Source organism: Schistocerca nitens, chromosome 4 (assembly GCF_023898315.1).
Source record: "Schistocerca nitens isolate TAMUIC-IGC-003100 chromosome 4, iqSchNite1.1, whole genome shotgun sequence".
Lineage (NCBI taxonomy): Eukaryota > Metazoa > Arthropoda > Insecta > Orthoptera > Acrididae > Schistocerca > Schistocerca nitens.
In genome coordinates, this window is record NC_064617.1 from 960,878,919 (window position 1) to 960,906,054 (window position 27,136).

Consider the following 27,136-nt stretch of genomic DNA (forward strand, 5'->3'; position numbering starts at 1 on the left):
GTGGTCAGGTTAGTGTCCAACAACTTAGAAGTTACGCAGAGACCGGACAGGTGCCAGAGACAGATAATTAAAACCACAATCAAATATACAGATGGTATTCAAGGTGCATGCTTACGTCAATAACAAATGGCCCAGACAGCTCGTTTCCATGGGAACAGCCCATGCATCGAAACACACGCGATCACCTTTCGCAAACAGCACCGTGCCAAGCGATGCGTCCAGCGGTTTGGGTCAACATCCTCTACAAACTACCCCTCAGCTGCAGCCATCATACTGTAGACTGTAGAGTATACCAGGTCACCCCTCGTCCGAAAACAGCCGAGTCCGTTCGACATCCAACAAATGACTCAGCTCTTGCACCTAGCAGACACGGAAATCGACGTTACCACGGCTGCGCCTTCACTCCCGACTCTGCACGACTCCGCAAATTGACATCGACTGATGCCGACAACAAGTCACAGCCCTGGGGCAGAACCGTCGGTCGCGCCTCAGCTCACCGCTAGAAGAAGCCTCGCCAAAACCCACGTTGGCGCCATCAGAGCGGTCGCTGCCAACTTCAGCCGAATGACAGCACACTTAAAATCAAACCGAGCTATCGCACTGGAGATCGAGTCAGCACCAAACTGACTCAGACGTTGCTTACAAATAAACTCACTTAACCATCTCAGGTCAGCCTCATCCCAATGTTGTCATGGAACAAAGTCCAGTGTCGAAAGGATGAAAGGGGGGACAAAGAAAAATCTCAGAAACCCGCATCACGAACGACTCCGAAAGACAGCAGAATCATAAAACGTGTAAGATGCATTGAAAATGGAAAGAAAACATTAATGTGTAAAACTTCTTACATTAATTCCGTAAAAACCGTTCCTCTGTGTTTAAACCTGAAAAACGGAAAGTGACAGGACAAAGGAGACGAAACCATTGTAACAATAGGAGGAAAGACAACCTGTATATCTGAAAACAAGGAAAAATATTACGTTGCATACACACCAAAACTTGCCTTAATAACGTTGTAATTAACTGAAACATTTTTGCTATAAGAGTCAGTGCGTTCATTAACAGTATTAAGAGGATGGAAATAAAGAGTTCTTAAGGTTTTAAATTTGTGGAGCATCCGACCTTTCTCTGCAGCGTGTAAGACAGTTAAGTTATCAAAGATGACCTGGAATTGGCCTGGTCTTTGTATTCATTAATATCGTATGAAAATTCCTACGTGTATGGGCAGAACACGAGTATCAGCCTAAAAAAACCGGTTTGTATCGCACTCAATACTATACATGCCACTATAGGAGAAAGGATCCTTTTTCAAAACTTCACAGTTCCTTAACCTACTGCCCAAATTTTTACTGACAATACTTCCTTTCCAGTCCTTTCTGATCAATAGCCTTGATATGGAAGCTTATAAGTTTTCCTTTTTTTCCTTTTTCTCTGCTGGGTTAACAAGGGGAGGCCGCCAATTGTGAAATTCAGATTCGATTCATATTGCGCATAATAAAAGCTCATAGCCAGAGGTGTAATGTGGCAAAGCACCAAGATGCATTTCCCAGCCGTTGTCGAGAAAATAGACAGTTAAAAGAAACCGTTGAGGTGAAATACTCTCTACGATTTGTAACTTCCTATAGTGTCGTGGCGCAGCGGTAAGCGCTCAAGTTCGTAATCCGAAGGTCGCCGGACGAATCTCGCGCCATGCAACTTTTTTTTTAGTATTTGTTATTTGTAATTAAAATATATATATAAAATATTCCCGGCAATCAGTTGCAACAATTATGCATATAAGAAGTTGTTGAAAGTCGTTTGTCGTGGAAAAACTGGCGACTTCGAACATGATTATGTTTTCTGCAAACAAAGTTGTATTTCACAAATGTTATTAATTGTCTTCATAATGTTTACACGTGTAGTTAACGGAAGACGTAGAAACGATATTCCGAAACGAATACGTATAGTGTAAGTCAAACGTTCGAATTAGAGACCCCATGATATATATATATATATATATATATATATATATATATATATATATATATATATATATATATATATATATATTTGAATTACAAAAAACAAATACTAAAAAAAAAATTGCATGGGGCGAGATTCGATCCGGCGACCTTTGACTCACGAACCCAAGCACTTACTGCTGCGCCACGACGCTATTGGAAATTATACATCGTAGAGAGTATTTCACTGCAACGGTTTCTATTAACTGTCGATTCTCTCGACAACGGTTGAGAAGTGCATCTTGGTGCTTTGCCACATTACACCTCTGGCCATGAGCTTTTATTATGCGCAGTATGAATCGAATCTGAATTTCACAATTGGCGGCATCCCCTTGTAAGACTGATTGCGTTCTGGGTTTCCCCACCCTTCTCTCGAAAGTATTTATTCAATTTCTCAACATTATATATACTTTATTATACCGAACTCCCTTTCGTGTGCCCTTGGAGGGATATTATTTAATCCATTTGAGAGAGAACTGAAGGCAGCTGTTATATATTTAAACGGATGGTTCGATGTGATGTTACATTCAGGACTAAATCAGTAGTACATCAGTAGTAGATACATTATTATCTTAAGTGTTCCGAAACCAGCCGTGTATGCAAAAAAAAATTGTTGATTCAGCAACGGCTGTGCAGTTTCCTCGTTTTACAAAATGGACTCGTATAACTGCGTATGTCCCACAGGAAGGACCACTACTTCCCTCACATTCTGAAAGTAGAACTTAAGCTTCCGCCGGCGCATCACTAAATGTTCAGATAACTTGCTGCTGTTATGGGCTTCCGTTCTAAGACTGTTTTGATGCAGCTCTCCACGCTAGCCTACCACACACAAACTTCGTCACTGCATAACTTTAACAATTTAGACAAAGAGACTCTCAGAAGATATGCGACCATCTTTACCTAGTTTTGGTCGCCATTATATTTATTAACATCTCATCATTACGCTCTTCTGGTTATCCCTGTCATTACATCTCTGGTGCAAACACATAATATAAGACAATATATTCAAAGACATACAATGCCTGCTACTATGTTCGGAAACACCACCAGTGCCTTAAATGACACAAACAGTTCGACGTAGCACGAAGTAAACAATTTAGCCAGTAAATGGCGTTAGTGACAATATGCCTATAAGAACAGGCAAACTGTTGTACGACAGCGCTTATTAAAATGTGTATTATTTTAGTGAGATACATGTAAAAAAATGCTTCATACATGACATAATATTTTTGTTAATAAAGGAATGACACTGCAGCAAATTTGCAGCTGTTGCATTCCAAGATGGTAGATTTTCAACATAGGAGTGACAAATCGAAATAAACCGTACTGAGGTATTTCTGTTTGTCACTTCCAATATTCAGAATCTAGTAGCTTGGAATATAACAGCCGCAGATTTGTTACAATATGACAGTTTTATATTTTTAAATATTCGTATACAAATAAAGATAAATTTGTGTGTACATCAGTAACATGATACATGTTTTATTAAGTGTTGATGTACACTACTGGCCATTAAAATTGCTACACGAAGAAGAAATGCAGATGATAAACGGGTATTCGTTGGACAAAGATATTATACTAGAACTGACATCTGATTACATTTTCACGCAATAAGGTTCATAGATCCTGAGAAATCAGTACCCAGAACAACCACCTCTGGCCGTAATAACGGCCTTGATACGCCTGGGAATTGAGTCAAACAGAGCTTGGATGGCGTGTACAGGTACAGCTGTCCATGCAGCTTCAACACGATACCACAGTTAATCAAGAGTAGTGACTGGCGTATTGTGACGAGCCAGTTGCTCGGCCACCATTGACCAGACGTTTTCAATTGGTGAGAGATCTGGAGAATGTACTGGCCAGGGCAGCAGTCGAACATTTTCTGTATCCAGAAAGGCCCGTACAGGACGTGCAACATGCGGTCGTTCATTATCCTACTGAAATGTAGGGTTTCGCAGGGATCGAATGAAAGGTAGAGCCACGAATCGTAACACATCTGAAATGTAACGTCCACTGTTCAAAGTGCCGTCAATGCGAACAAGAGGTGACCGAGACGTGTAACCAATGGCATTCCATGCCATCACGCCAGGTAATACCCCAGTACGACGATGACGAATACACGCTTCCAATGTGCGTTCTCCGCGATGTCGCCAAATACGGATGCGACCATCATGATGCTGTAAACAGAACCTGGATTCATCCGAAAAAATTACGTTTTGCCATTCGTGCACGCAGGTTCGTCGTCGAGTACACCATCACAGGCGCTCCTGTCTGTGATCCAGCGTCAAGGGTAACCGCAGCCATGGTCTCCGAGCTGATAGTCCATGCTGCTGCAAACGTCGTCGAACTGTTCGTGCAGATGGTTGTTGTCTTGCAAACGTTCCCAACCCGAGCAGCATTGTCGCGATACGATAAGCCGCAATCGCGATAGGCTACAATCCGACCTTTGTCAAAGTCGGAAACGTGATGGTACGCATTTCTCCTCCTTACACGAGGCATCACAACCGCGTTTCACCAGGCAACGCCGGTCAACTGCTGTTTGTGTATGAGAAATCGGTTGGTAACTTTCCTCATGTCAGCACGTTGTAGGTGTCGCCACCGGCGCCAACCTTGTGTGAATGCTCTGAAAAGCTAATCATTTGCATATCACAGCATCTTCTATCTGTCGGTTAAATTTCGCGTCTGTAGCACGTCATATTCGTGGTGTAGCAATTTTAATGGCCAGCAGTGTATAACGTTAGATTGTTGCCATAGCCATACTGTCTCTAATGCCACCTACTGGCTAAACCGTTTAATCTATGTCATGTTGAAATGTTTGTGTCAGTTTGGGTACTGCTCTTCTTTTGGAATGTAGTACGAGGCGATAGGGCAGCGTACGAGGTGCGGCAATAAAGTAACGGGACTAGGGCTGCCACAGAGTTAAGTACGCATGCGCAAAAGATGAACGACCAATAGTTGTGACGCCTGAAGCCTTCTCAGTCGGATGTGGCATCTCTGGTGCCTGTTGGCATTTCAGTCTGGCTGTGTCCTTCGTTTGTTTTACCAGAGAAATGAGAAGCGTAAGAATAGAGCAAATTTCTTATGATACTTGGATAAAATGCTGCTGAAAGCCATCTTTTACTAAAAGAAGTGTATGGCGAAAGCTGTTTTATCACGTACGCGAGTTTTTGAGTGGTTCAAACGTGTCAAAGATGGCCGAGAATACGCTGAAGATGACTCACGCCCGGGACGTCCTTCAGCATGAAAAACGGATGAAAATATTTAAAAGGTAGGTAATCCGATTCAATCTAACCGTCGGCTGAGTATGCTGTCGATTGATGAAACTGTAGGAATTGACAAAGAATGCTTAAGGCCAATTTTACATAACCAGTTTGACATCATAAAAGTGTATACGAAAATGGTGGCGAAAATTATCGAACAAAAAGAAGCTCGTGAAAATGTTTGTACTGACGCTTTGAATGCCACTGGAAACGATCGCAGTTTCTTGTAAAGAAATATAACATGTGATGACTCTTGGTTTTCCACTTATGATCCGGAAGCGCCAATACATGCATTGCAAGGGCCTAACTTCATCTAGAGTGAAAGAAGCTCGAATGAGGAAATCAAGATTGAGAGCGATGATTTTTTTCGCTCTTCATGGAATTGTGTATCTTCATAGGTAAGGTCCAACTATGAATCAACATTACTACCTTGTGGTTCTTACTCCGATTTTTGGAAGAACAAGTCCTGGGATCCGCATCAAGGTAACGCACCAGCTCTTAGTGCATTGTCTGTTAAGAGGTTTCTAGCGAGGTATAGCATGCCATTGTTAGACCATCCACCTTATTCACCTGATGTAGCTTTATGTGACCTTTATCTATTCCCCAAGGTCAAATCTGCATCAAAAGGAACGAGACTTCAGTCCGTTGAAGTAGTGAAATGACAAAAAAGCACGCGTCGTCTAGGAGCTGTCAGAGGAAGACTTGCAACGCTGTTTCCATCAATGGAAGATTCGCAAGGAGGGTCGTACGGATACAGGAGGAGAGTATAAGGACGGTGCCAACAAATAAATATGTATGGTTGCGAAATAAAATGTTTTACAGCAGTAGCTCGTTATTTTATAGCTACAGCCTGTATTTGGTTTTTGAGAGGTGCTTCTGTCAGTTTGACAGCGTTGTCGTAATGTGTATCTTTAAGTATATTTTCGTACATCGTATACTTATACCATAGGTCCGATGATAGGGATGTCCCGAATCGCATAATAATGTGATATTAATAAAAATTGTATTTGTGACCTAGATTAGTGTATTTTCATTATTTGCATTACTACAGTAACCTACAACCACTTGAACCTGCTTACCATACTGAAGCCTTGGTCTCCCCCTAGAATTTTCACCCCCCCCCCCCCAAATATCCTTCTGTACCAAATAGAAGATTCCGTGATGCCTCAGGATTTATCCTACCAACTGGTCTTTTCTTTCAGCAAAGTTGTGCTATAATTTTTTCCCCCCTAAATTGGTTCAGTACCCCTTCTTTACTTATACGGTCTAATTTCAGCATCACATTTCAAAAACTTCTACTCTTATCTTCTATGAACTGGTTATCGTACACTTTTCACTACCTTACGAGACTGCAGTCGAGACACCTTCAGAAGAGACTTCTGAAAAGTTATATTTATATTGAAAGCTACCAAATTTCTTTTTCCCAGTAACTCTTTTCTAACTTTTGCTAATTTCCATTTTATATACCCCTATTTCGGCCATCGATAGTTATTTTATTACCCGAACAGAACTCATCCACTGCTTTTAGTGTCTCATTTCCTAATTTAAATTCCTCAGTATTGACTTATTTAATTGGATTAGATTCCATTACTCTTGTTTTTGTTTTGTTCACCTTATGACTTCTTTTTATGGCAGCATCCGTTCTCTTCAAGTGATCATCCAAGTCATTTGCCACCTCTAGGAGAATTACAGTCGTTGGCATACTCTTACTCTACCTGAACCTTATTACCAACTCCGAATTTACCCCTTGTCTCTTTTACTGCTTTATCAATGTACAGATTTAAGAACACCAGAGGCAGGCTACAGCCCCATCACTTTCGGTACCTTACACTTGTGGCTGCTTTACGCATTTCATGTTGTGCTATTATAGGTCCATGGAATTTAGTGCCCTACGCCATGTACTTGCTTGCCTGGCCCTAGTCATAACCGACGTCGAAGCGGTGTGAGGCTGGATAAATTTGTAAATACGAATACAGCGGATACTTGCAGACAATGTGAAGCGTGTTAGGTGCTTGCAGATCAGATTAGAAAATGCTGAAGCACCTAAACAAGTATGTATTTGCAGTGAGAATGATGTCAGCTGTAGGAGACACAAATATATGAAAAAACTTGCATACATTGCTTACTTTCATTGTATTATGTCATATGGGATTATATCAAACTGAGCAAAAGTTTGTAGCATTCAAAAGTTTGTATTAAGACTCATTCATGATGAAAATTCAAGAACATCATGCAGACTTGGTGTTCTAACAATTGCTTCTCAGTATATATGGTCCTTAATAAAATCTAGTAGATTAAAACTGAAGAATCTGCAAAAAGGTGGGAATTTAAGGAGATGGGACCTGGATAAACTGAAAGAACCAGAGATTGTACACAGTTTCAGGGAGAACATAAGGGAACAATTGACAGGAATGGGGGAAAGAAATACAGTAGAAGAATAATGGGTAGCTTTGAGGGATGAAATAGTGAAGGCAGCAGAGGATCAAATAGGTAAAAAGACGAGAGCTAGTAGAAACCCTTGGGTAACAGAAGAAATATTGAATTTAATTGATGAAAGGAGAAAATATAAAAACGCAGTAAATGAAGCAGGCAAAAAGGAATACAAACGTCTCAAAAATGAGATCGACAGGAAGTGCAAAATGGCTAAGCAGGGATGGCTAGAGGACAAAGGTAAGGATGTAGAGGCTTATCTCACTAGGGGTAAGATTGATACTGCCTACAGGAAAATTAAAGAGACCTTTGGAGAAAGGAGAACCACTTGCATGAATATCAAGAGCTCAGATGGAAACCCAGTTCTAAGCAAAGAAGGGAAAGCAGAAAGATGGAAGGAGTATATAGAGGGCCTATAGAAGGGCGATGTACTTGAGGACAATATTATGGAAATGGAAGAGGATGTAGATGAAGATGAAATCGAAGATATGATATTGCGTGAAGAGTTTGACAGAGCACTGAAAGACCTGAGTCGAAACAAGGCCCTCGGAGTAGACAACATTCCATTAGAACCACTGACAACCTTGGGAGAGCCAGTCCTGACAAAACTCTACCATCTGGTGAGCAAGATGTATGAGACAGGCGAAATACTCTCAGACTTCAAAAAGAATATAATAATCCCAATCCCAAAGAAAGCAGGTGTTGACAGACGTGAAAATTACCGAACCATCAGTTTAATAAGTCACAGCTGCAAAATACTAACGCGAATTCTTTACAGACGAATGGAAAAACTGATAGAAGCCGGCCTGGGGGAAGATCAGTTTGGACTCCGTAGAAATGTTGGAACACGTGAGGCAATACTGACCTTACGACTGATCTTAGAAGAAAGATTAAGGAAAGGCAAACCTACGTTTCTAGCATTTGTAGACTTAGAGAAAGCTTTTGACAATGTTGATTGGAATACTCTCTTTCAAACTCTGAAGGTGACAGGGGTAAAATACTGAGATCGAAAGGCTATTTACAATTTGTACAGAAACCAGATGGCAGTTATAAGAGTAGAGGGGTATGAAATGGAAGCAGTGGCTGGGAAGGGAGTGAGACAGGGTTGTAGCCTATCCCCGATGTTATTCAATCTGTATATTGAGCAAGCAATAAAGGAAACAAAAGAAAAGTTCGGAGTAGGTATTAAAATCCATGGAGAAGAAATAATAACTTTGAGGTTCGCCGATGACATTGTAATTCTGTCAGAGACATCAAAGGACTTGGAAGAGCAGTTGAATGGAATGGACAGTGTCTTGAAAGGAGGGTATAATATGAACATCAACAAAAGCAAAACCGGGATAATGGAATGTAGTCGAATTAAGTCGGGTGATGCTGAGGGAATTAGATTAGGAAATGAGACACTTAAAGTAGTAAAGGAGTTTTGCTGTTTGGGGAGCAAAATAACTGATGATGGTCGAAGTAGAGAGGATATAAAATGTAGACTGGCAATGGCAAGGAAAGCGTTTCTTAAGAAGAGAAATTTGTTAACATCGAGTATAGATTTAAGCGTCAGGAAGTCATTTCTGAAAGTATTTGTATGGAGTGTAGCCATGTATGGAAGTGAAACGTGGACGATAAATAGCTTAGACAAGAAGAGAATAGAAGCTTTCGAAATGTGGTGCTACAGAAGAATGCTGAAGATTAGATGGGTTGATTACATAACTAATGAGGAGGTATTGAACAGAATTGGGGAGAGGAGGAGCTTGTGGCACAACTTGACTAGAAGAAGGGATCGGTTGGTAGGACATGTTCTGAGACATCGAGGGATCACAAATTTAGTATTGGAGGGCAGCGTGGAGGGTAAAAATCGTAGAGGGAGACTAAGAGATGAATACACTAAGCAGATTGAGAAGGATGTAGGTTGGAGTAGGTACTGGGAGATGAAGAGGCTTGCACAGTATAGAGTAGCATGGAGAGCTGCATCAAACCAGTCTTAGGACTGAAGACCACAACAACAACAACAATGTAATCTACTGCAAATAATATATCTCTGCTTCCAACCAATAGCTCAAAACATAGTATCAATACTAGAAAGAAGAACATTCTACATAATGACCTAAAATCACTTACCTTTGTCCAAAAAGGGGCTCAATATTCAAGAGTCCACATTTTCAATAAATTGCCAGTATTCCTTAAAAATTTGATTTTAGATAGAGCATAGTTATTCACTTTCTGAAAGATATTATGACAGTCAACTCTCTCTACTCTATAGATGAATATTTTAACAGGAACTTTTAGGCCAGCTTCAATAAAAATTTCAGTTAGATATCAGTTTTGTCAGTACTTGGTCACGACAGTCAAGATTAGGTATTTTGTGTATGATAAAGTGATTAAAAGTGGATAACTATGTTTCATTCTGACAGTGTATTAATTCTTAAATATTAGCAGTTCCAATTTACTGTAATGTACTGTTATTTTTTGACAATCTCCTGACAAATGATCAGGGTAGTAAGTACTATATTCAAATGTTTTATGTATTTTTATGTTATCCTTTCTGACTTGTTGCACATGCACGAGAATCATCTCATTTTTGGGTGTGTGGAATGAAAACTGAATCTAATATACGTAATCTCTAATCTAACAAAAGGATGCCCTCAAAGATGAATTTGTGGTCCCAGTTTTTGGAAGCTCACAATTGAGCCATTATTACAATTGGTTAAAATGACGACTGTGGCAATGGCATTGTTGCCTATACCGACGACTTGTTGGTCGTAGTGTCGGTAAACTCAAGAGCAGAGTTAGAACTGAGAACAGGTAACATACTGGGAGAGATGAATTACAGGTGTGTGCAAAATAAACCGATTAAACTCTTAACAACAAAGTGTTCATCATATTAAAAGGACATTTCAGTAGGGACCCATCTATAAAGTTAGGAAAAATAATGTAGGTAGGAAAAAGATAACAAGATACTTGGGTATTATGATAGATGAAAAACTGTCATTCAAGGAAAATATACATACAACTTCTGATAAAACAGAAAAAAATTTACAGAAATTGGCAAGAATTAATACAATAGACTACAGACTGCCACTAGGATAAATGAGTGTGCATCAGTGGGGAGTACTTGAGTCAGTTATGTACTTTGGTGCCAGTGCATGGGCTCACGAACTCAGCCTTGAGGTAAACAGAGCTACTGTGCTTCGTAGGCGACTGGTGTCTTGTTACGATTCTTAGACTCCTTTGGAATGACATCACTTGATGCTGTCAGTGTGGTCCAGTGTGCTTGTCCAAGTGACGTAATGGTAAAATACTGTGGAGCGGCATATCGGCTCAAAAAGAGGAATATGAACAAAGTTAGAGCAATAGCAGGGGAAGATATCACTGACGAATGGCTTTTAAAGATCTGGCGAGTGGACACGTTGCAGAGAGATTGGGATATGTCTGAAAAAGGTTTAATACTTCTTCCCACATGTGAGAGAAAGAATCAGACTGAAACATATTGACCCAAGTCGTGGAACGATCAACTTCTTAACTAGTCACAGTACCTCTCCTACTCATTTACATACCCTGAACCTTAAACAGAGAAATGTACGCTCATGTGGGGACATTGGGACCCGAGAGCTCACATTACTACACTGCACACTCTGGCAGGGTGACTGGACTTTAATCATAACAATATCTACAATTCCATTAGAAATCAGAACTGATGCACAGAACTAAACGATACAGCTGCCAAAATTTCGATACAATCACAAGATCAGTACATCAAAGATAGACACAGACAGAGAGGACAAGACTGTGTAAATAATAACAGTAGCACAGAGGATACACAGAGCTTGAATACTGATAGCAACGATGCAGGGACAGACACACAAAATACAGGGTGATTCAAAAAGAATACCACAACTTTAAAAATGTGTATTTAATGAAAGAAACATAATATAACCTTCTGTTATACATCATTACAAAGAGTATTTAAAAAGGTTTTTTTTCACTCAAAAACAAGTTTAGAGATGTTCAATATGGCCCCCTCCAGACACTCGAGCAATATCAACCCAATACTCCAACTCGTTCCACACTCTCTGTAGCATATCAGGCGTAACAGTTTGGATAGCTGCTGTTATTTCTCGTTTCAAATCCTCAATGGTGGCTGGGAGAGGTGGCCGAAACACCATATTCTTAACATACCCCCATAAGAAAAAATCGCAGGGGGTAAGATCAGGGCTTCTTGGAGGCCAGTGATGAAGTGCTCTGTTACGGGCTGCCTGGCGGCCGATCCATCGCCTCGGGTAGTTGACGTTCAGGTTTATACCAACGTTTAATACACCACCTATCAGGAGTTTTAACACCATACTTCGTTCGAAATGCACGCTGAACAACTGTCGTCGATTCACTTCTGCCGTACTCAATAACACAAAAAGCTTTCTGTTGAGCGGTCGCCATCTTAGCATCAACTGACGCTGACGCCTAGTCAACAGCGCCTCAAGCGAACAAATGTACAACTAAATGAAACTTTATAGCTCCCTTAATTCGCCGACAGATAGTGCTTAGCTCTGCCTTTTGTCGTTGCAGAGTTTTAAATTCCTAAAGTTGTGGTATTCTTTTTGAATCACCCTGTACAATTGGTACAAATACATAATAAAAGTTATGAACAACAAGTCATTATGCACAATAGTGTTGAGACTTGATAATGACGCCAACTACAGGACATAAAACAATAAAACACATAAGGGATTATGATGTAACAATGATATTGCGAGAGTAATACTGTAATAAACATGCAAAGAAATGGAGAGAGCACTGTGATGTACAGCAGTAACAGTTCTTTCTATGTAATAAAATAAGAATAACAATTAATAGGAATTCTGAAATGTATTAAAATTCAGTTGTAAATAAGACTGTGTATTATGAGTTAAAGACGGAACGATGACACATGACAGAGAGGATTGAAACAATGTAAAATGTATTATGAAATATGATTTACAGAGAAAAGGATGATGTTGTAATACAGACAATTGTATTATATAGTGTGGTACTAGAAGGAAGTAAAATAAATCGTAATGTAATGGTAATTGTAGTAATATGATCAGCATGCAAATATTGTAACAATGTAGTAATGTAGAACAGAATATGTGAAATTTAATAACTACTCACTTTGTGTAACTTGAACACTGTAAACATAATTCTGTGTTAATATATTGTATGTATTTAGTAATTTAGGATACAACCATTTAATGTAAACAGCTTTTCTGAGGAGAGCTCGATGGTACTATATTGAGACATGACGCTCAGACTTGCAATGCAGGGTAAACTAATTATTTTATTAGTATATAGGAAGTGACTGGCTATTAATGCCAAGTACTGTGAATATCTACCCTAAATTAAAACTAACATTGTAAAATAAACTAACAGTGTATTTAGGAATATACCTAAAAGACTCTAAGAGTTGCCGAGGCTTTCACTTTCTGGTCTAGTGGTGACGGGATTTCCTTCATTTTTATTTATCTTACTAACTTTTATTAACAACATACACCAACGTCTAATTATTTTCTTTTTTCCTTTTAGTTAAATCACTAATTTTATTTTATATTTCATTTTCCAAATTTAAATAGCTGCTGATAATTCATGATCACCACAATTCCGCGAAAATGTTCCGCCTCCACGTGGTGGGACACAGCATAAAGGTCACTCAAGGACATATCTGGTGGAGGAGCTTGAGTATCTGCATATAGATACGGGTGTGTACCTGTATGAATGGGTGAGTGTACATACAGACACATTTGATTGACGGATTGGACGGCTCGCTCCAGTGCCATATATTGTAATAGCACCAGTGACGTCATTGAAGACAGCGCGACTATATAAGGACGGCAGTAGCAATCATTCGACAGTCACCACTTGACAATGGCAGATGGGAACTCGGCCGAAAGCTAGTGGATTTTAAACGACTGGCCGCGGGTGGAAGCCCGAGAAAATATGTATTCGTATATCACTGGGTATTAGCTTTCTGTGATTGTATTGCTAGTACATGCACATGTATTGTGGATTGTGAAGTAGCTTGTGTATCCATATCGCCTGTGTTGTTTACATCTGTTGTCCGTCCGGTATGAGGTTCAGCTGTTAGAGGTAAATGGCTGTAGATAATGTTACTCAGTCAATGCGCTTGTTGCTATATTATTTTAGTGTCTTATTTGTATGGTTAATTTGGGGGCAGAATCATTATTGTTCTATATGCGGACGTGCTGGAGACCAATATCTAAGTATTCTTTTGTAAAAAACTAAAGCATTTTAAATAAAACAAACGTTATTAACATTCTACATCTTTATTCTACTTGTCTAGATATTTATTTTTCAACATAATCACCATGACGGTGAAAGCATTTCTCCAACGAGAAACCAGTTTGTTGATACGGTCACTGTAGAATGATCGACTTTGTTGACGGAGCCACAACGGCACCTCTGCTTGTGCGGCTTCATCACTATCAAAGTCAATTATTCGAAAGTGTTCTTCAAGTTTTGGAAACAGATGTGAATCAGATAGGATCAAGTTGGGACTGTATGGAGGGTCACGCATGACAGTGAGCCCAAGGAGTCGGATTGTTGCAGGGGTCGCAGCACTGGTGTGTGGTGAAGCATTGTCATGCTGAAAGAGAGGGTGCTCCATGTTTGAACGAACTCTTCGAATTCGAAACTCGTTTATGGTATACTGTTCCTCACGCATCGACATAGATCCGCCACACGGCGCCATGTTACATGCTACAATTTGGAAATGCAGAATGTTAATAACGTTTGGTTTATTTAAAAAGCCATAAGAGCTTTCACGTAAAAAATTTGGAGGCTTTAATTTCCAATACGCCCTTGTATATATTACGTAAATATGTATCTTAGTATAAGACTCTATTTTATCGTTTAAACGGTGGAACCATTTTTGTAGGCTCATGGCCTAAGGGGGTTAAAATGGTACCATTATTTAGAGGGTAAACTGAGGTTGTGGACCTATACACGAAGAGGTTAACTTCTATTGCATGTTCTTACTTCACCTTTTGGAGATACACACATCGAAAAAAGTTGTGCATCACCTCGGCTCCGAGAGTTCCGGACCTGTACAGAAAATTGGAATAGATATCAACATAAACATCATTTCCGCCCTTTTTATTGCTCATGAAACCCACACATCGCTTGTTGTACCGCTATACAGCGAGACCTTGCTGTACACGCCGGTACCTCTAATACCCAGTAGCACATCCTCTTGCGTTGACGCGTGCCTGTATTCGTGGTGGCATACTATACACAATTTCATCAAGGCACTGTTGGTCCAGATTGTCCTACTCCTCAACAGCGTTTCGGCGTAGATCCCTCAGAGTGGTTGTTGGGTCACGTCGTCCATAAACAGCCCTTTTGAATCTACCCCAGGCATGTTCGACAGGGGTCATGTCTGGAGAACATGCTGGCTACTCTAGTCGAGCGATGTCGTTAGTCTGAAGGAAGTCATTCACAAGATGTGCACGATGGGGGCGCGAATTGTCGTCCATGAAGACGAATACCTCGCCAGTATTCTGCCGATATGATTGCACAATCGGTCGGGGGATGGCATTTACATATCATACAGCCGTTACGGCGCCTTCTGTGACCACCAGAGGCGTACGTCGGCCCCACATAATGCCACCCCAAAACATCAGGGAACCTCCACCTTGCTGCACTCGCTGGACAGTGTGTCTAAGGCGTTCAGCCTGACCGGGTTGCCTCGAAACACGCATCCGACTGTTGTCTGGTTGAAGGCATAAGCGACACTCATCGGTGAAGAGAACGTGATGCCAATCTAGAGCGGTCCATTCGGCATGTTGTTGGGACCATCTGTACCTTGCTGCATGGTGTCGTGGTTGCAAAGACGGACCTCGCCGCCGGGCGCTGTGACCGAGCGGTTCTAGGCGCTTCAGTCCGGAACCGCGCTGCTGCTACGGTCGTAGGTTCGAATCCTGCTTCGGGCATGGATGTGTGTGATGTCCATAGGTTAGTTAGGTTTAAGTAGTTCTAAGTCTAGGGGACAGATGACCTCAGAAGTTAAGTCCCATAGTGCTCAGAGCCATTTGAACCATTTTTTTGTCAAGTGGACTCACACTGCGAAGTTCTTTGTAAATTTGAATTGAGTTTCTAATCAATGAAATAGTCTCATACACAATTAAAAGTCTTCTGGGTATTGTATATCGTCATAACTGTCATCAACGTTTCGGCCAGAGTTACAGTTGCTTGCTTCAGAATCTATGTAATTACAATAACACATATCTTCTCAACCTTTGAAGTTTCATTCTTCCTCCTCATATGAATACTTATGATTTTTGTCTGGCAGTGTATATTAAAAAGAAACCGATACGTCTTGCAGATTCAAAGTACAAAAGAAAACCAAATACGTGTTTTGAAAATTGTATCGGTAGATATATTTTATGAAGCTCTCAGTTGTGTCCACGTATCAATGGTCAGTTGTGCGTTCACTCCGTATGCAATAATAGTTTTCGTTTGTCTGACACAAATAAGCGCCTATTACTTTGAAAATAAATAAAATGATTAGGTTTTTTAAGTCAATACATTGTGTTCTTTTCTGTGAACGGAGTATTTTTAAACTTTACTTACACGTTTTACATGTCAGATAACGTGTATTTGACAGAAGACTGTGTCAGTTAGAAGAATGCGGTAAATAAACTTCTGTGCTGTCTTTTCATAATGTTCGGGCATACTGGAATTTGTGAAAGCGACGCTCATAGCGGGATAACGCGGCGTGAATATGCGGATCAGCCATCTATGAGCAATAACGTGAACCAAAGGTGCTGAAAAGTCGAATCGAGACACCCGAGAGTTCGCCAGACTCCCGCAGCGGCGCGGCGCCACCGTCCACGTTACGGGGTTGAAACACAGAGATTCCTTTCGATAGCGCGAACACGAGTACAAATACGAATATACCATTTTCTCTGGATACGTACAGTCGTTGAGGTTTCTGTTGTTCTTGTTCTTTATGCATTGCTTGTAATGACTGCAAATGCTGTAGAAAGAAAAAGCAACGAAGAGCGTCACAAAAGCAAACAACGTATCATTTTTCTTACTTCTGTCACATTGTAGCCTAGAATTTCAGTCTGAAAATAATAGTAAATATATAGAGAAAGAGCCAGTGGAGTAATAATTACTGTAGTGCGCTTAATTACAAAAGCTTACCGCCTGTGTAAACTATTCTGAGGTGTTATAAAAGACTCTCAGTACAGTGAAAAGAATGGAAAAAATATCCTGAAATCTCTATCGCTCATTACCACTTTCCTAACCTCCATATCCACGGGAATCACTGCCAATAACCTCGTACCCATTTTTGTTGTAACAACTTACGACCGAAACAGAAAGGTGGGTAGATATCAGACTATAAATCGAAAAGTCCAAGGTTCAGTCTTCGGAAGGGTCTTAGGACTGTTTCTGTTACGTATCCCTCCTCGAATTGATTTCTTAATGTGCAAAACTACAAGTTGCACCGAGGTTCGGCGTTCCTATTAAACTGAATATCTCTGTACAAGTAATTGGGTAATTCAGTTCGAAGGCTGGAGAAAAAGCTGAGCATACGTTTTCCGTCTGGCTGTTTCGTTCAGCAACGCCTGTGAGCTCCCGGTCGCGCACTATTATGCCAGACAAGGGCAGTTAGCGTTCGGGTTTTGCTTTGGACGGTCGTATGCACTCGATTCGCACCTAAAGTACATGAACAGTTTGCACGTGAAATATGAGTTTAGAAGTTTCCAGTTGAATGGTAAGGCATCTTACAGCGAGTGGCAGGTCTGTTTATTATTCGTGGATGGTACGCGTAAATACACATAAAATCTTTTAGTAGGTGTCCTCGGAAAAGCCAGCGTCACTTAAGAAGCGTCTGCCAGTTCGGTTTTCAGCATTTCCGTGAAGTTCTTCCCTGAGTGAAACAAACCTGTTACGATTCATGTTGTCCATCTTTCTATATATTCAATACCCCTGTTAGTCATGTTTGGTTTGTGTCCAATACATTTGAGCAATATTCTAGGACGGGTCGCCTGAGTCTTTTCGAAACAATCTCCTTTCTACATTGGCTGCAATTTTCCAGTACCCTACCTATTAACTGATGTCTGTCACCTTTGTACCTACGATTGAGCATTTATTGTCTATATAAAACGTCAGTCCTCGTTGTTTATATGATTTGATTGATTCCAGTAGGCGGTATTGGTATTCTAGTAGTAGGAAACTCCATTTTTGCTTTTTGTGAAGTGCACAGTTTTATATTTCTGGACATTTAAAGCACGTTGCCGATATTTGCATCCCAGACTTTGCATAGCTTTGAAAACTGAGGAAGATCTGTCTAGGTAACTGCATCATCTGTAAATTGTCTGTGTTTACTTTTAATATGGTCTATCGGTCATTAACACATAAAATGAACAGTAGGGATCCCAACACACTTTCATTGCGCATTCCCGATGTGACGTATTCATCTGTTGATGATACGTAATGACAAGATTATGTGCTGTGTTTTCTGTATCAGTAAATATTCAGTAATAGATTAATAGCGTCGAGTGGTGTAAGGCGCTACAGTCATGGACTGTGCGGCTGGTCCCGGCGGAGGTTCGAGTCCTCCCTCGGGCATGGGTGTGTGTGTTTGTCGTTAGGATAATTTAGGTTAAGTAGTGTGTAAGCTTAGGGACCGATGACCTTAGCAGTTAAGTCCAATAAGATTTCACACACATTTGAACAGATTAATAGCAAATATGATCGTAATTTCCTTGATGAGAGTTCCTCTGACACTGAATCAACTACTTTTCGAAAGTCGAGAAATACTCCTGTCACCTGACTGGCTTGGTCTGACTTCCAGAATTTCAAATTAAAAGAGTGTAAGTGTCTTTTTACATGACCCCAGATAATGCACGAGCAGCTGATAAGGTCATATGTAAGAGAGAATTGCTTGTATAATAAATTTTAACAATTTTGGCAGCGTTGTGTTGTCTATTGAGGCGATCGCCTGTGGCCGTAATATGGGCTCCACTTGACCAGCTGTTCTCGGCCTTCGGGCCGACACATTTTACAAGTAATTTAGATCCTTTTTAAGCAGTTCCCCAGTCACAGACTTCTAAACCTGATCTTCTAAATTAAAAAGGCTTATTTTTATTACTACACAAAAGACTCCACTTTTTAGAAAACATGACGTGTCTTAAATCCGAAAGTGTCCTTTTTAACCGCAACCGCTTGACCACTGTTACGAGAGAAGGTCATTAGTCATTTAATTGTAAGCTGTTTTTCTGTAGATGTAATGTCCTAGGATAGAAAAGCTGTCAACCAAACTAAGTTGACCTTGCATTTTTCATGGCGCCAGGAGAAACACAACTGCACGAATTCCACGAAAATCTCTATCCACAGCACACAATTTAGGACACTTGTGTACAGGGAGCGTACCAGCAACAGCTGCTAGTGGCCAGCTACCTGTTAGCACCACAGAAAGCTGAAGAGCTCGGTAGAATCTGCTCTGGCGAAGAGAGTTCATCGAATGTGCTATGCTGACAACATGAAGTCGAAACAGCAGAGGCCCAATACCACCTTCAGACGTAAAGGCTACAGCGAAGAAACAAAATCATGTCCACAATCTACAAATCCTACAGAGACGTGCGGGTTTGAACACTCCCCTTACGTTAGCTAGACTGCTCGGCTAATCCCGCGCGGCGAGAAAATTATTCCCCGAGTGGACATTAAGTTAATCTACAGGGCAAGTCACTAACTATAGCCAATTCGAATAACTGCGAACGTATGATAGTAGCTGAAAAGTTTGTGGAACAAATGTTGCATAGGAGAGCGGGGGCCATAATACGACGTTGGTTTTTTGTTGCTAGGTGAGGTCGCTTCAGAAATATGAAGGTCAACTTTGTTTTTTTGTAAATGAGATGCTATAGTTTGGTAATTTTCTGATAGCGGCTATTGAGACGAATCAAATTATCACTTCTACAGTTTTTGGTAGATTTGTGGAGCTATGTGGCACCACGTGTCTACGCCCGTAAATAACTGGTAACTGCTTTGTGTACGTGGTGATGGCGCTCTATAGGGACCCAGATGGGAACCATCGGATTCATATCAGGCGAATTTGGTTGCCAAGATATTAACGTGATTTCACTATCTTGCGCCTTGAACCACTGTAGGACGATTCTGGCCTATACTGCTGAAAAATGACATCGCCGTCGGGGAAGACAAGTATGAAGAGATGCAGGTGGTTCGCAGCTGTCAGCGTGTCTTCGATTACTACCACGGGTCCCTCGCAAGCGCAGGAAAATGTCTCCCATAGCATAATACTGCTGTGTCCGTGGCGTGCTGCATATTTCGGGCCGCCGTTAACCTCGACGACGGCGTTTCTGGAGATGACCTTCGACCTAGTGTAGCAAAAATGTGCTTCATCCGAGGAGCTGGCACGTTTCCATTGATCGACGGTCGAATCCCCATGATCCCGTGCCCACTGCAATCGTATTTGACGACGTCTTTGGGTCAACATGTGAGCACGTAGAGATAGTCTGCTGCACAGTTCCACGTTTGAGAATGTACGATGAACGGTGTATTCCAAAACACCCATGCGTGCTTCAGCATTGTGCTCTTTCTGCAGAGATGCCACAGAGCACCACCTACCCTACTTTACAGAGCAGACAAGCCTACAAACCCCAAGTTCTGTGTAGAGTTGTGGACGTACAACCATTAAGCGCCTAGTGGTAGTTTCACCGTCCTCCTACCTCTTTCCGTAGATGTTCACGACAGTAGCACGTGTGCAATCGGGCAGCCTCGCCGTTTTCGAGGTACTCGTTCACAGTCTCTGCGTAATAACAATCTGCGGTTTGTAAACGTCGCTTTTCTCAACGGATTACTCCATTTTCAGCCGATAGCTTCGCTTGGGCGATCCCCCATCCGTGTCTGCTCCGCTTACATACTTCCCTTACTGCGTCACGTGCCCGAAACGCCACCTGGAGGTTCCAGCCTTACAGTGAGCAGTGGTCATAATGTTTTGGCTAATGAGTGGAGAAGTTCAGGAAACACAACGAAACTACACCGTCACACATGTAGCCACTTCACCTTCAGAATGAAGAGCAAAGAAGGGATCGAGAAGGTCAAGCAGCCCTCCAACATTTACCGCGATGATAGTTAGAATTTACCATCGTCTTGGTTACCAACAGGAGACACCATACAGGGAGAATGCGCTCTCGAAGTTGGTTCATAAGACGCAACTGCCAACACTTCGCAGAAAGTAAGATCATCACGTACCAACCCGCCGCAGCAATACCATCTCACAAAAGGAAGTCGTTCCTGATTCGGCAACGTCGGCTCATACAACTCTTCAGTTACAAGCGACAAAGAACATCAGCTGCCTTCCTCTCCACTCCAGATATCTTATCGAATGATGAATTTTATTTTCGATCGTTGCAAGAAACTACAACGGCATAAGTGAAGACTGAGTTAGTTGCGTTACTCCGATGATATTACATGTCCTGGTATTTTGGACAATTCGACATAATGGTTTTGCCACTCAGATAACCCGACATGAATCCCATCGAATATTTATGCGACCTAATGGAGATGTCGGTTCGTCCACAACAACTGTTGCCTGGTGGTATGCCACATTGTCATGCACCAAAAAATGAAGTCCACCACCCTACGCAATATCATTGGAACAACGCAACTAAATCAGTCTTCATTTCTGTCATTGTAGCTTCTTGCAACAACAGTCGAAACGTTGGTGAATGAGTCAGTCTATAGACACGATGGGCGTTCAATAAGTAATACACCTTTTTCGTGAAACCAGGATGGATTCATTTAGGATTCACTTACAGATGCCTTTTTGAAGGCTGCGAATAGCGCCACCGGTTATCGGAACTTCATGAAACAATAAGGGCTGAAGCGAGAATACACTACTGGCCATTAAAATTGCTACACCAAGAAGAAATGCAGATGATAACGGCTTGATACGCCTGGGCATTGGGTCAAACAGGGCTTGGATGGCGTGTACAGGTAGAGCTGCCCATGCAGCTTCAACACGATACCACGGTTCATCAAGAATAGTGACTAGCGTATTGTGACGAGCCAGTTGCTCGGCCACCATTGACCGGACGTTTTCAATTGGTGAGAGATCTGGAGAATGTGCTGGCCAGGGCATCAGTCGAACATTTTCTGTGTCCAGAAAGGCCCGTACAGGACTTGCAACATGTGGTCGTGCATTATCCTGCTGACATGTAGGGTTTCGCCGGGATCGAATGAAGGGTAGAGCCACGGGTCGTAACACACCTGAAATGTAACGTCCACTGTTCAAAGTGCTGGCAATGCGAACAAGAGGTGACCGAGAAGTGTAACCAATGGCACCCCATACCATCACGCCGGGTGATACGCCAGTATGACGATGACGAATACACGCTTACAATGTGCGTTCACCGTGATGTCGCCAAACACGGATGCGACCATCATGATGCTGTAAACAGAACCTGGATTCATCCGAAAAAATGACGTTTTGCCATTCGCGCACCCAGCTTCGTCGTTGAGTACACCATCGCAGGCGCTCCTGTCTGTGATGCAGCGTCAAAGGTAACCGTAGCCGCGGTCTCCGAGCTGATAGTCCATGCTGCTGCAAACGTCGTCGAACTGTTCGTGCAGATGGTTGTTGTCTTGCAAACGTCCCCATCTGTTGACTCAGGGATCGAGACGTGGCTGCACGATCCGTTATAGCCGTGCGGATAAGATGCCTGTCATCTCGACTGCTAGCGTTACGAGGCCGTTGGGATCCAGCACGGCGCTCCGTATTACCCTCCTGAACCCACAAATGTCGCGATACGATAAACCGCAATCGCGATAGTCTACAATCCGACACTTATCAAAGTCGGAAACGTGATGGTACGCATTTCTCCTCCTTACACGAGTCATCAAAACAACGTTTCACCAGGCAACGTCCGTCAACTGCTGTTTGTGTATGAGAAATTGGTTGGAAACTTTCCTCATGTCACCACGTTGTAGGTGTTGCCACTGGTGTCAACCTTGTGTGAATGCTCCGAAAAGCTAATCATTTGCATATCACAGCATCTTCTTCCTGTCGGTTAAATTTCGCGTCTATAGCACGTCATCTTCGTGGTGTAGCAATTTTAATGGCTAGTAGTGTATGTCACGATGTCCTACGACCAGTTCTGCATTCTTTCAGCCTAAATTGGCCGAGAAAAAAATTTATTGGATTTATTACTGAACGCTCCTCGTAAATACAAATTTACGGAAAATGTTAACCAAGCAGCTTACTTCCTTTGAAATTAAAATCCAGCCCCAACCTACATTGTGATCATCTGCCACAGAGCTTCATCTAGGGCAGAATCGTTCCTTCTGTCTCGCTCGCAGCTTCCATGGCGTCGCACGGAGTCACACACAGGGGCGCGGCTACAGTCCATGCACCGTTGAGCCCTCTTTACACCGAAGCGTCACAAGCGAACGAGCATTAGCGAACCGAGAATTCTAAATGCTAGGCTCTCGTGAGGAAATGGCATTCGGTCGTACTCAGTCCGCATCTGCTCGTGTTCTGCTGGTTGCTGGTCCTTTGCCGAACCTTTTAAACAAGTTCTCGTCCTCTCTGCTTCGGAGCTAGCTGTGTAGAAGCAGTTGTAGCCTCCCTCTTTGTTAAACAGCATAAGAGACACGGACACATAGTGCTACCAAAACATTGTCATATCACGTGCGTTCCAAGTTTACAGGAAACAAATAGTGTTATGACAGCTGGACCAACATCAACGAATTTTAATAAAGTATGATCTAACACCCCCCCATGAACCATGGACCTTGCCGTTGGTGGGGAGGCTTGCGTGCCTCAGCGATACAGATGGCCGTACCGTAGGTGCAACCACAACGGAGGGGTATCTGTTGAGAGGCCAGACAAACATGTGGTTCCTGAAGAGGGGCAGCAGCCTTTTCAGTAGTTGCAGGGGCAACAGTCTGGATGATTGACTGATCTGGCCTTGTAACATTAACCAAAACGGCCTTGCTGTGCTGGTACTGCGAACGGCTGAAAGCAAGGGGAAACTACAGCCGTAATTTTTCCCGAGGACATGCAGCTCTACTGTATGATTAAATGATGATGGCGTCCTCTTGGGTAAAATATTCCGGAGGTAAAATAGTCCCCCATTCGGATCTCCGGGCGGGGACTACTCAAGAGGACGTCGTTATCAGGAGAAAGAAAACTGGCGTTCTACGGATCGGAGCGTGGAATGTCAGATCACTTAATCGGGCAGGTAGGTTAGAAAATTTGAAAAGGGAAATGGATAGGTTAAAGTTAGATATAGTGGGAATTAGTGAAGTTCGGTGGCAGGAGGAACAAGACTTTTGGTCAGGTGATTACAGGGTTATAAATACAAAATCAAATAGGGGTAATGCAGGAGTAGGTTTAATAATGAATAAAAAAATAGGAGTGCGGGTTAGCTACTACAAACAGCATAGTGAACGCATTATTGTGGCCAAGATAGACACAAAGCCCATGCCTACTACAGTAGTACAAGTTTATATGCCAACTAGCTCTGCAGATGATGAAGAAATAGATGAAATGTATGACGAGATAAAAGAAATTATTCAGGTAGTGAAGGGAGACGAAAATTTAATAGTCATGGGTGACTGGAATTCGTCAGTAGGAAAAGGGAGAGAAGGAAACATAGTAGGTGAATATGGATTGGGGGGAAGGAATGAAAGAGGAAGCCGCCTTGTAGAATTTTGCACAGAGCATAACTTAATCATAGCTAACACTTGGTTCAAGAATCATGAAAGGAGGCTGTATACATGGAAGAAGCCAGGAGATACTGACAGGTTTCAGATAGATTATATAATGGTAAGACAGAGATTTAGGAACCAGGTTTTAAATTGTAAGACATTTCCTGGGGCAGATGTGGATTCTGACCACAATCTATTGGTTATGAACTGCAGATTGAAACTGAAGAAACTGCAAAAAGGTGGGAATTTAAGGAGATGGGACCTGGATAAACTGAAAGAACCAGAGGTTGTAGAGAGTTTCAGGGAGAGCATAAGGGGACAATTGACAGGAATGGGGGAAAGAAATACAGTAGAAGAAGAATGGGTAGCTCTGAGGGATGAAGTGGTGAAGGCAGCAGACGATCAAGTAGGTAAAAAGACGAGGGCTAATAGAAATCCTTGGGTAACAGAAGAAATATTGAATTTAATTGATGAAAGGAGAAAATATAAAAATGCAGTAAATGAAGCAGGCAAAAAGGAATACAAACGTCTCAAAAATGAAATCGACAGGAAGTGCAAAATGGCTAAGCAGGGATGGCTAGAGGACAAATGTAAGGATGTAGAGGCTTGTCTCACTAGGGGTAAGATAGATACTGCCTACAGGAAAATTAAAGAGACGTTTGGAGAGAAGAGAACCACTTGTATGAATATCAAGAGCTCAGATGGAAACCCAGTTCTAAGCAAAGAAGGGAAGGCAGAAAGGTGGAAGGAGTATATAGAGGGTTTATACAAGGGAGATGTACTCGAGGACAATATTATGGAAATGGAAGAGGATGTAGATGAAGACGAAATGGGAGATAAGATACTGCGTGAAGAGTTTGACAGAGCACTGAAAGACCTGAGTCGAAACAAGGCCCCGGGAGTAGACAACATTCCACTAGAACTACTGATGGCCTCGGGAGAGCCAGTCATGACAAAACTCTACCATCTGGTGAGCACGATGTATGAGACAGGTGAAATACCCTCAGACTTCAAGAAGAATATAATAATTCCAATCCCAAAGAAAGCAGGTGTTGACAGATGTGAAAATTACCGAACTATCAGTTTAATAAGTCACAGCTGCAAAATACTTACGCGAATTCTTTACAGACGAATGGAAAAACTGGTAGAAGCCGACCTCGGGGAAGATCAGTTTGGATTCCGTAGAAATGTTGGAACACGTGAGGCAATACTGACCTTACGACTTATCTTGGAAGAAAGATTAAGAAAAGGCAAATCTACGTTTCTAGCATTTGTAGACTTAGAGAAAGCTTTTGACAATGTTGACTGGAATACTCTCTTTCAAATTCTGAAGGTGGCAGGGGTAAAATACAGGGAGCGAAAGGCTATTTACAATTTGTACAGAAACCAGATGGCAGTTATAAGAGTCGAGGGACATGAAAGGGAAGCAGTGGTTGGGAAAGGAGTGAGACAGGGTTGTAGCCTCTCCCCGATGTTATTCAATCTGTATATTGAGCAAGCAGTAAAGGAAATAAAAGAAAAGTTCGGAGTAGGTATTAAAATTCATGGAGAAGAAGTAAAAACTTTGAGGTTCGCCGATGACATTGTAATTCTGTCAGAGACAGCAAAGGACTTGGAAGAGCAGTTGAACGGAATGGACAATGTCTTGAAAGGAGGATATAAGATGAACATCAACAAAAGCAAAACGAGGATAATGGAATGTAGTCAAATTAAGTCGGGTGATGCTGAGGGAATTAGATTAGGAAATGAGACACTTAAAGTAGTAAAGGAGTTTTGCTATTTAGGGAGTAAAATAACCGATGATGGTCGAAGTAGAGAGGATATAAAATGTAGACTGGCAATGGCAAGGAAAGCGTTTCTCAAGAAGAGAAATTTGTTAACATCGAGTATAGATTTAGGTGTCAGGAAGTCGTTTCTGAAAGTATTTGTATGGAGTGTAGCCATGTATGGAAGTGAGACATGGACGATAACTAGTTTGGACAAGAAGAGAATAGAAGCTTTCGAAATGTGGTGCTACAGAAGAATGCTGAAGATAAGGTGGGTAGACCACGTAACTAATGAGGAGGTATTGAATAGGATTGGGGAGAAGAGAAGTTTGTGGCACAACTTGACTAGAAGAAGGGATCGGTTGGTAGGACATGTTTTGAGGCATCAAGGGATCACAAATTTAGCATTGGAGGGCAGCGTGGAGGGTAAAAATCGTAGAGGGAGACCAAGAGATCAATACACTAAGCAGATTCAGAAGGATGTAGGTTGCAGTAGGTACTGGGAGATGAAGAAGCTTGCACAGGATAGAGTAGCATGGAGAGCTGCATCAAACCAGTCTCAGGACTGAAGACCACAACAACAACAACAACAACATGATCTAACAAAAAAGATTATATGATGCCTGACTGCCTAAATGACACTAGAGTATTGCCCTATCATTTTATATGTGTGGGAAGGATCGAAAACTCTCTAACATTCCAGACGCAGCATCTTTGGGAGGGACTGGAAGTGCGATCTTGACGTTGTTACGGTGTGGGAGCTCAGTAAATTCGCTCTATGCAATAAAACGATTCCTGTATAGCCGTGTCGTACATCATTCGGTAGTGGGTCCAGTACTCCTTAGTACCCTACTTCCAGAGTGTTTCACAATTCATGTTACACACATGTAGAGGTTTTAGAGGAGATTTTGTAGATCTAGTTTTACATAGGAACCCATGTACTGAAAGTCATCCAACGACGCTA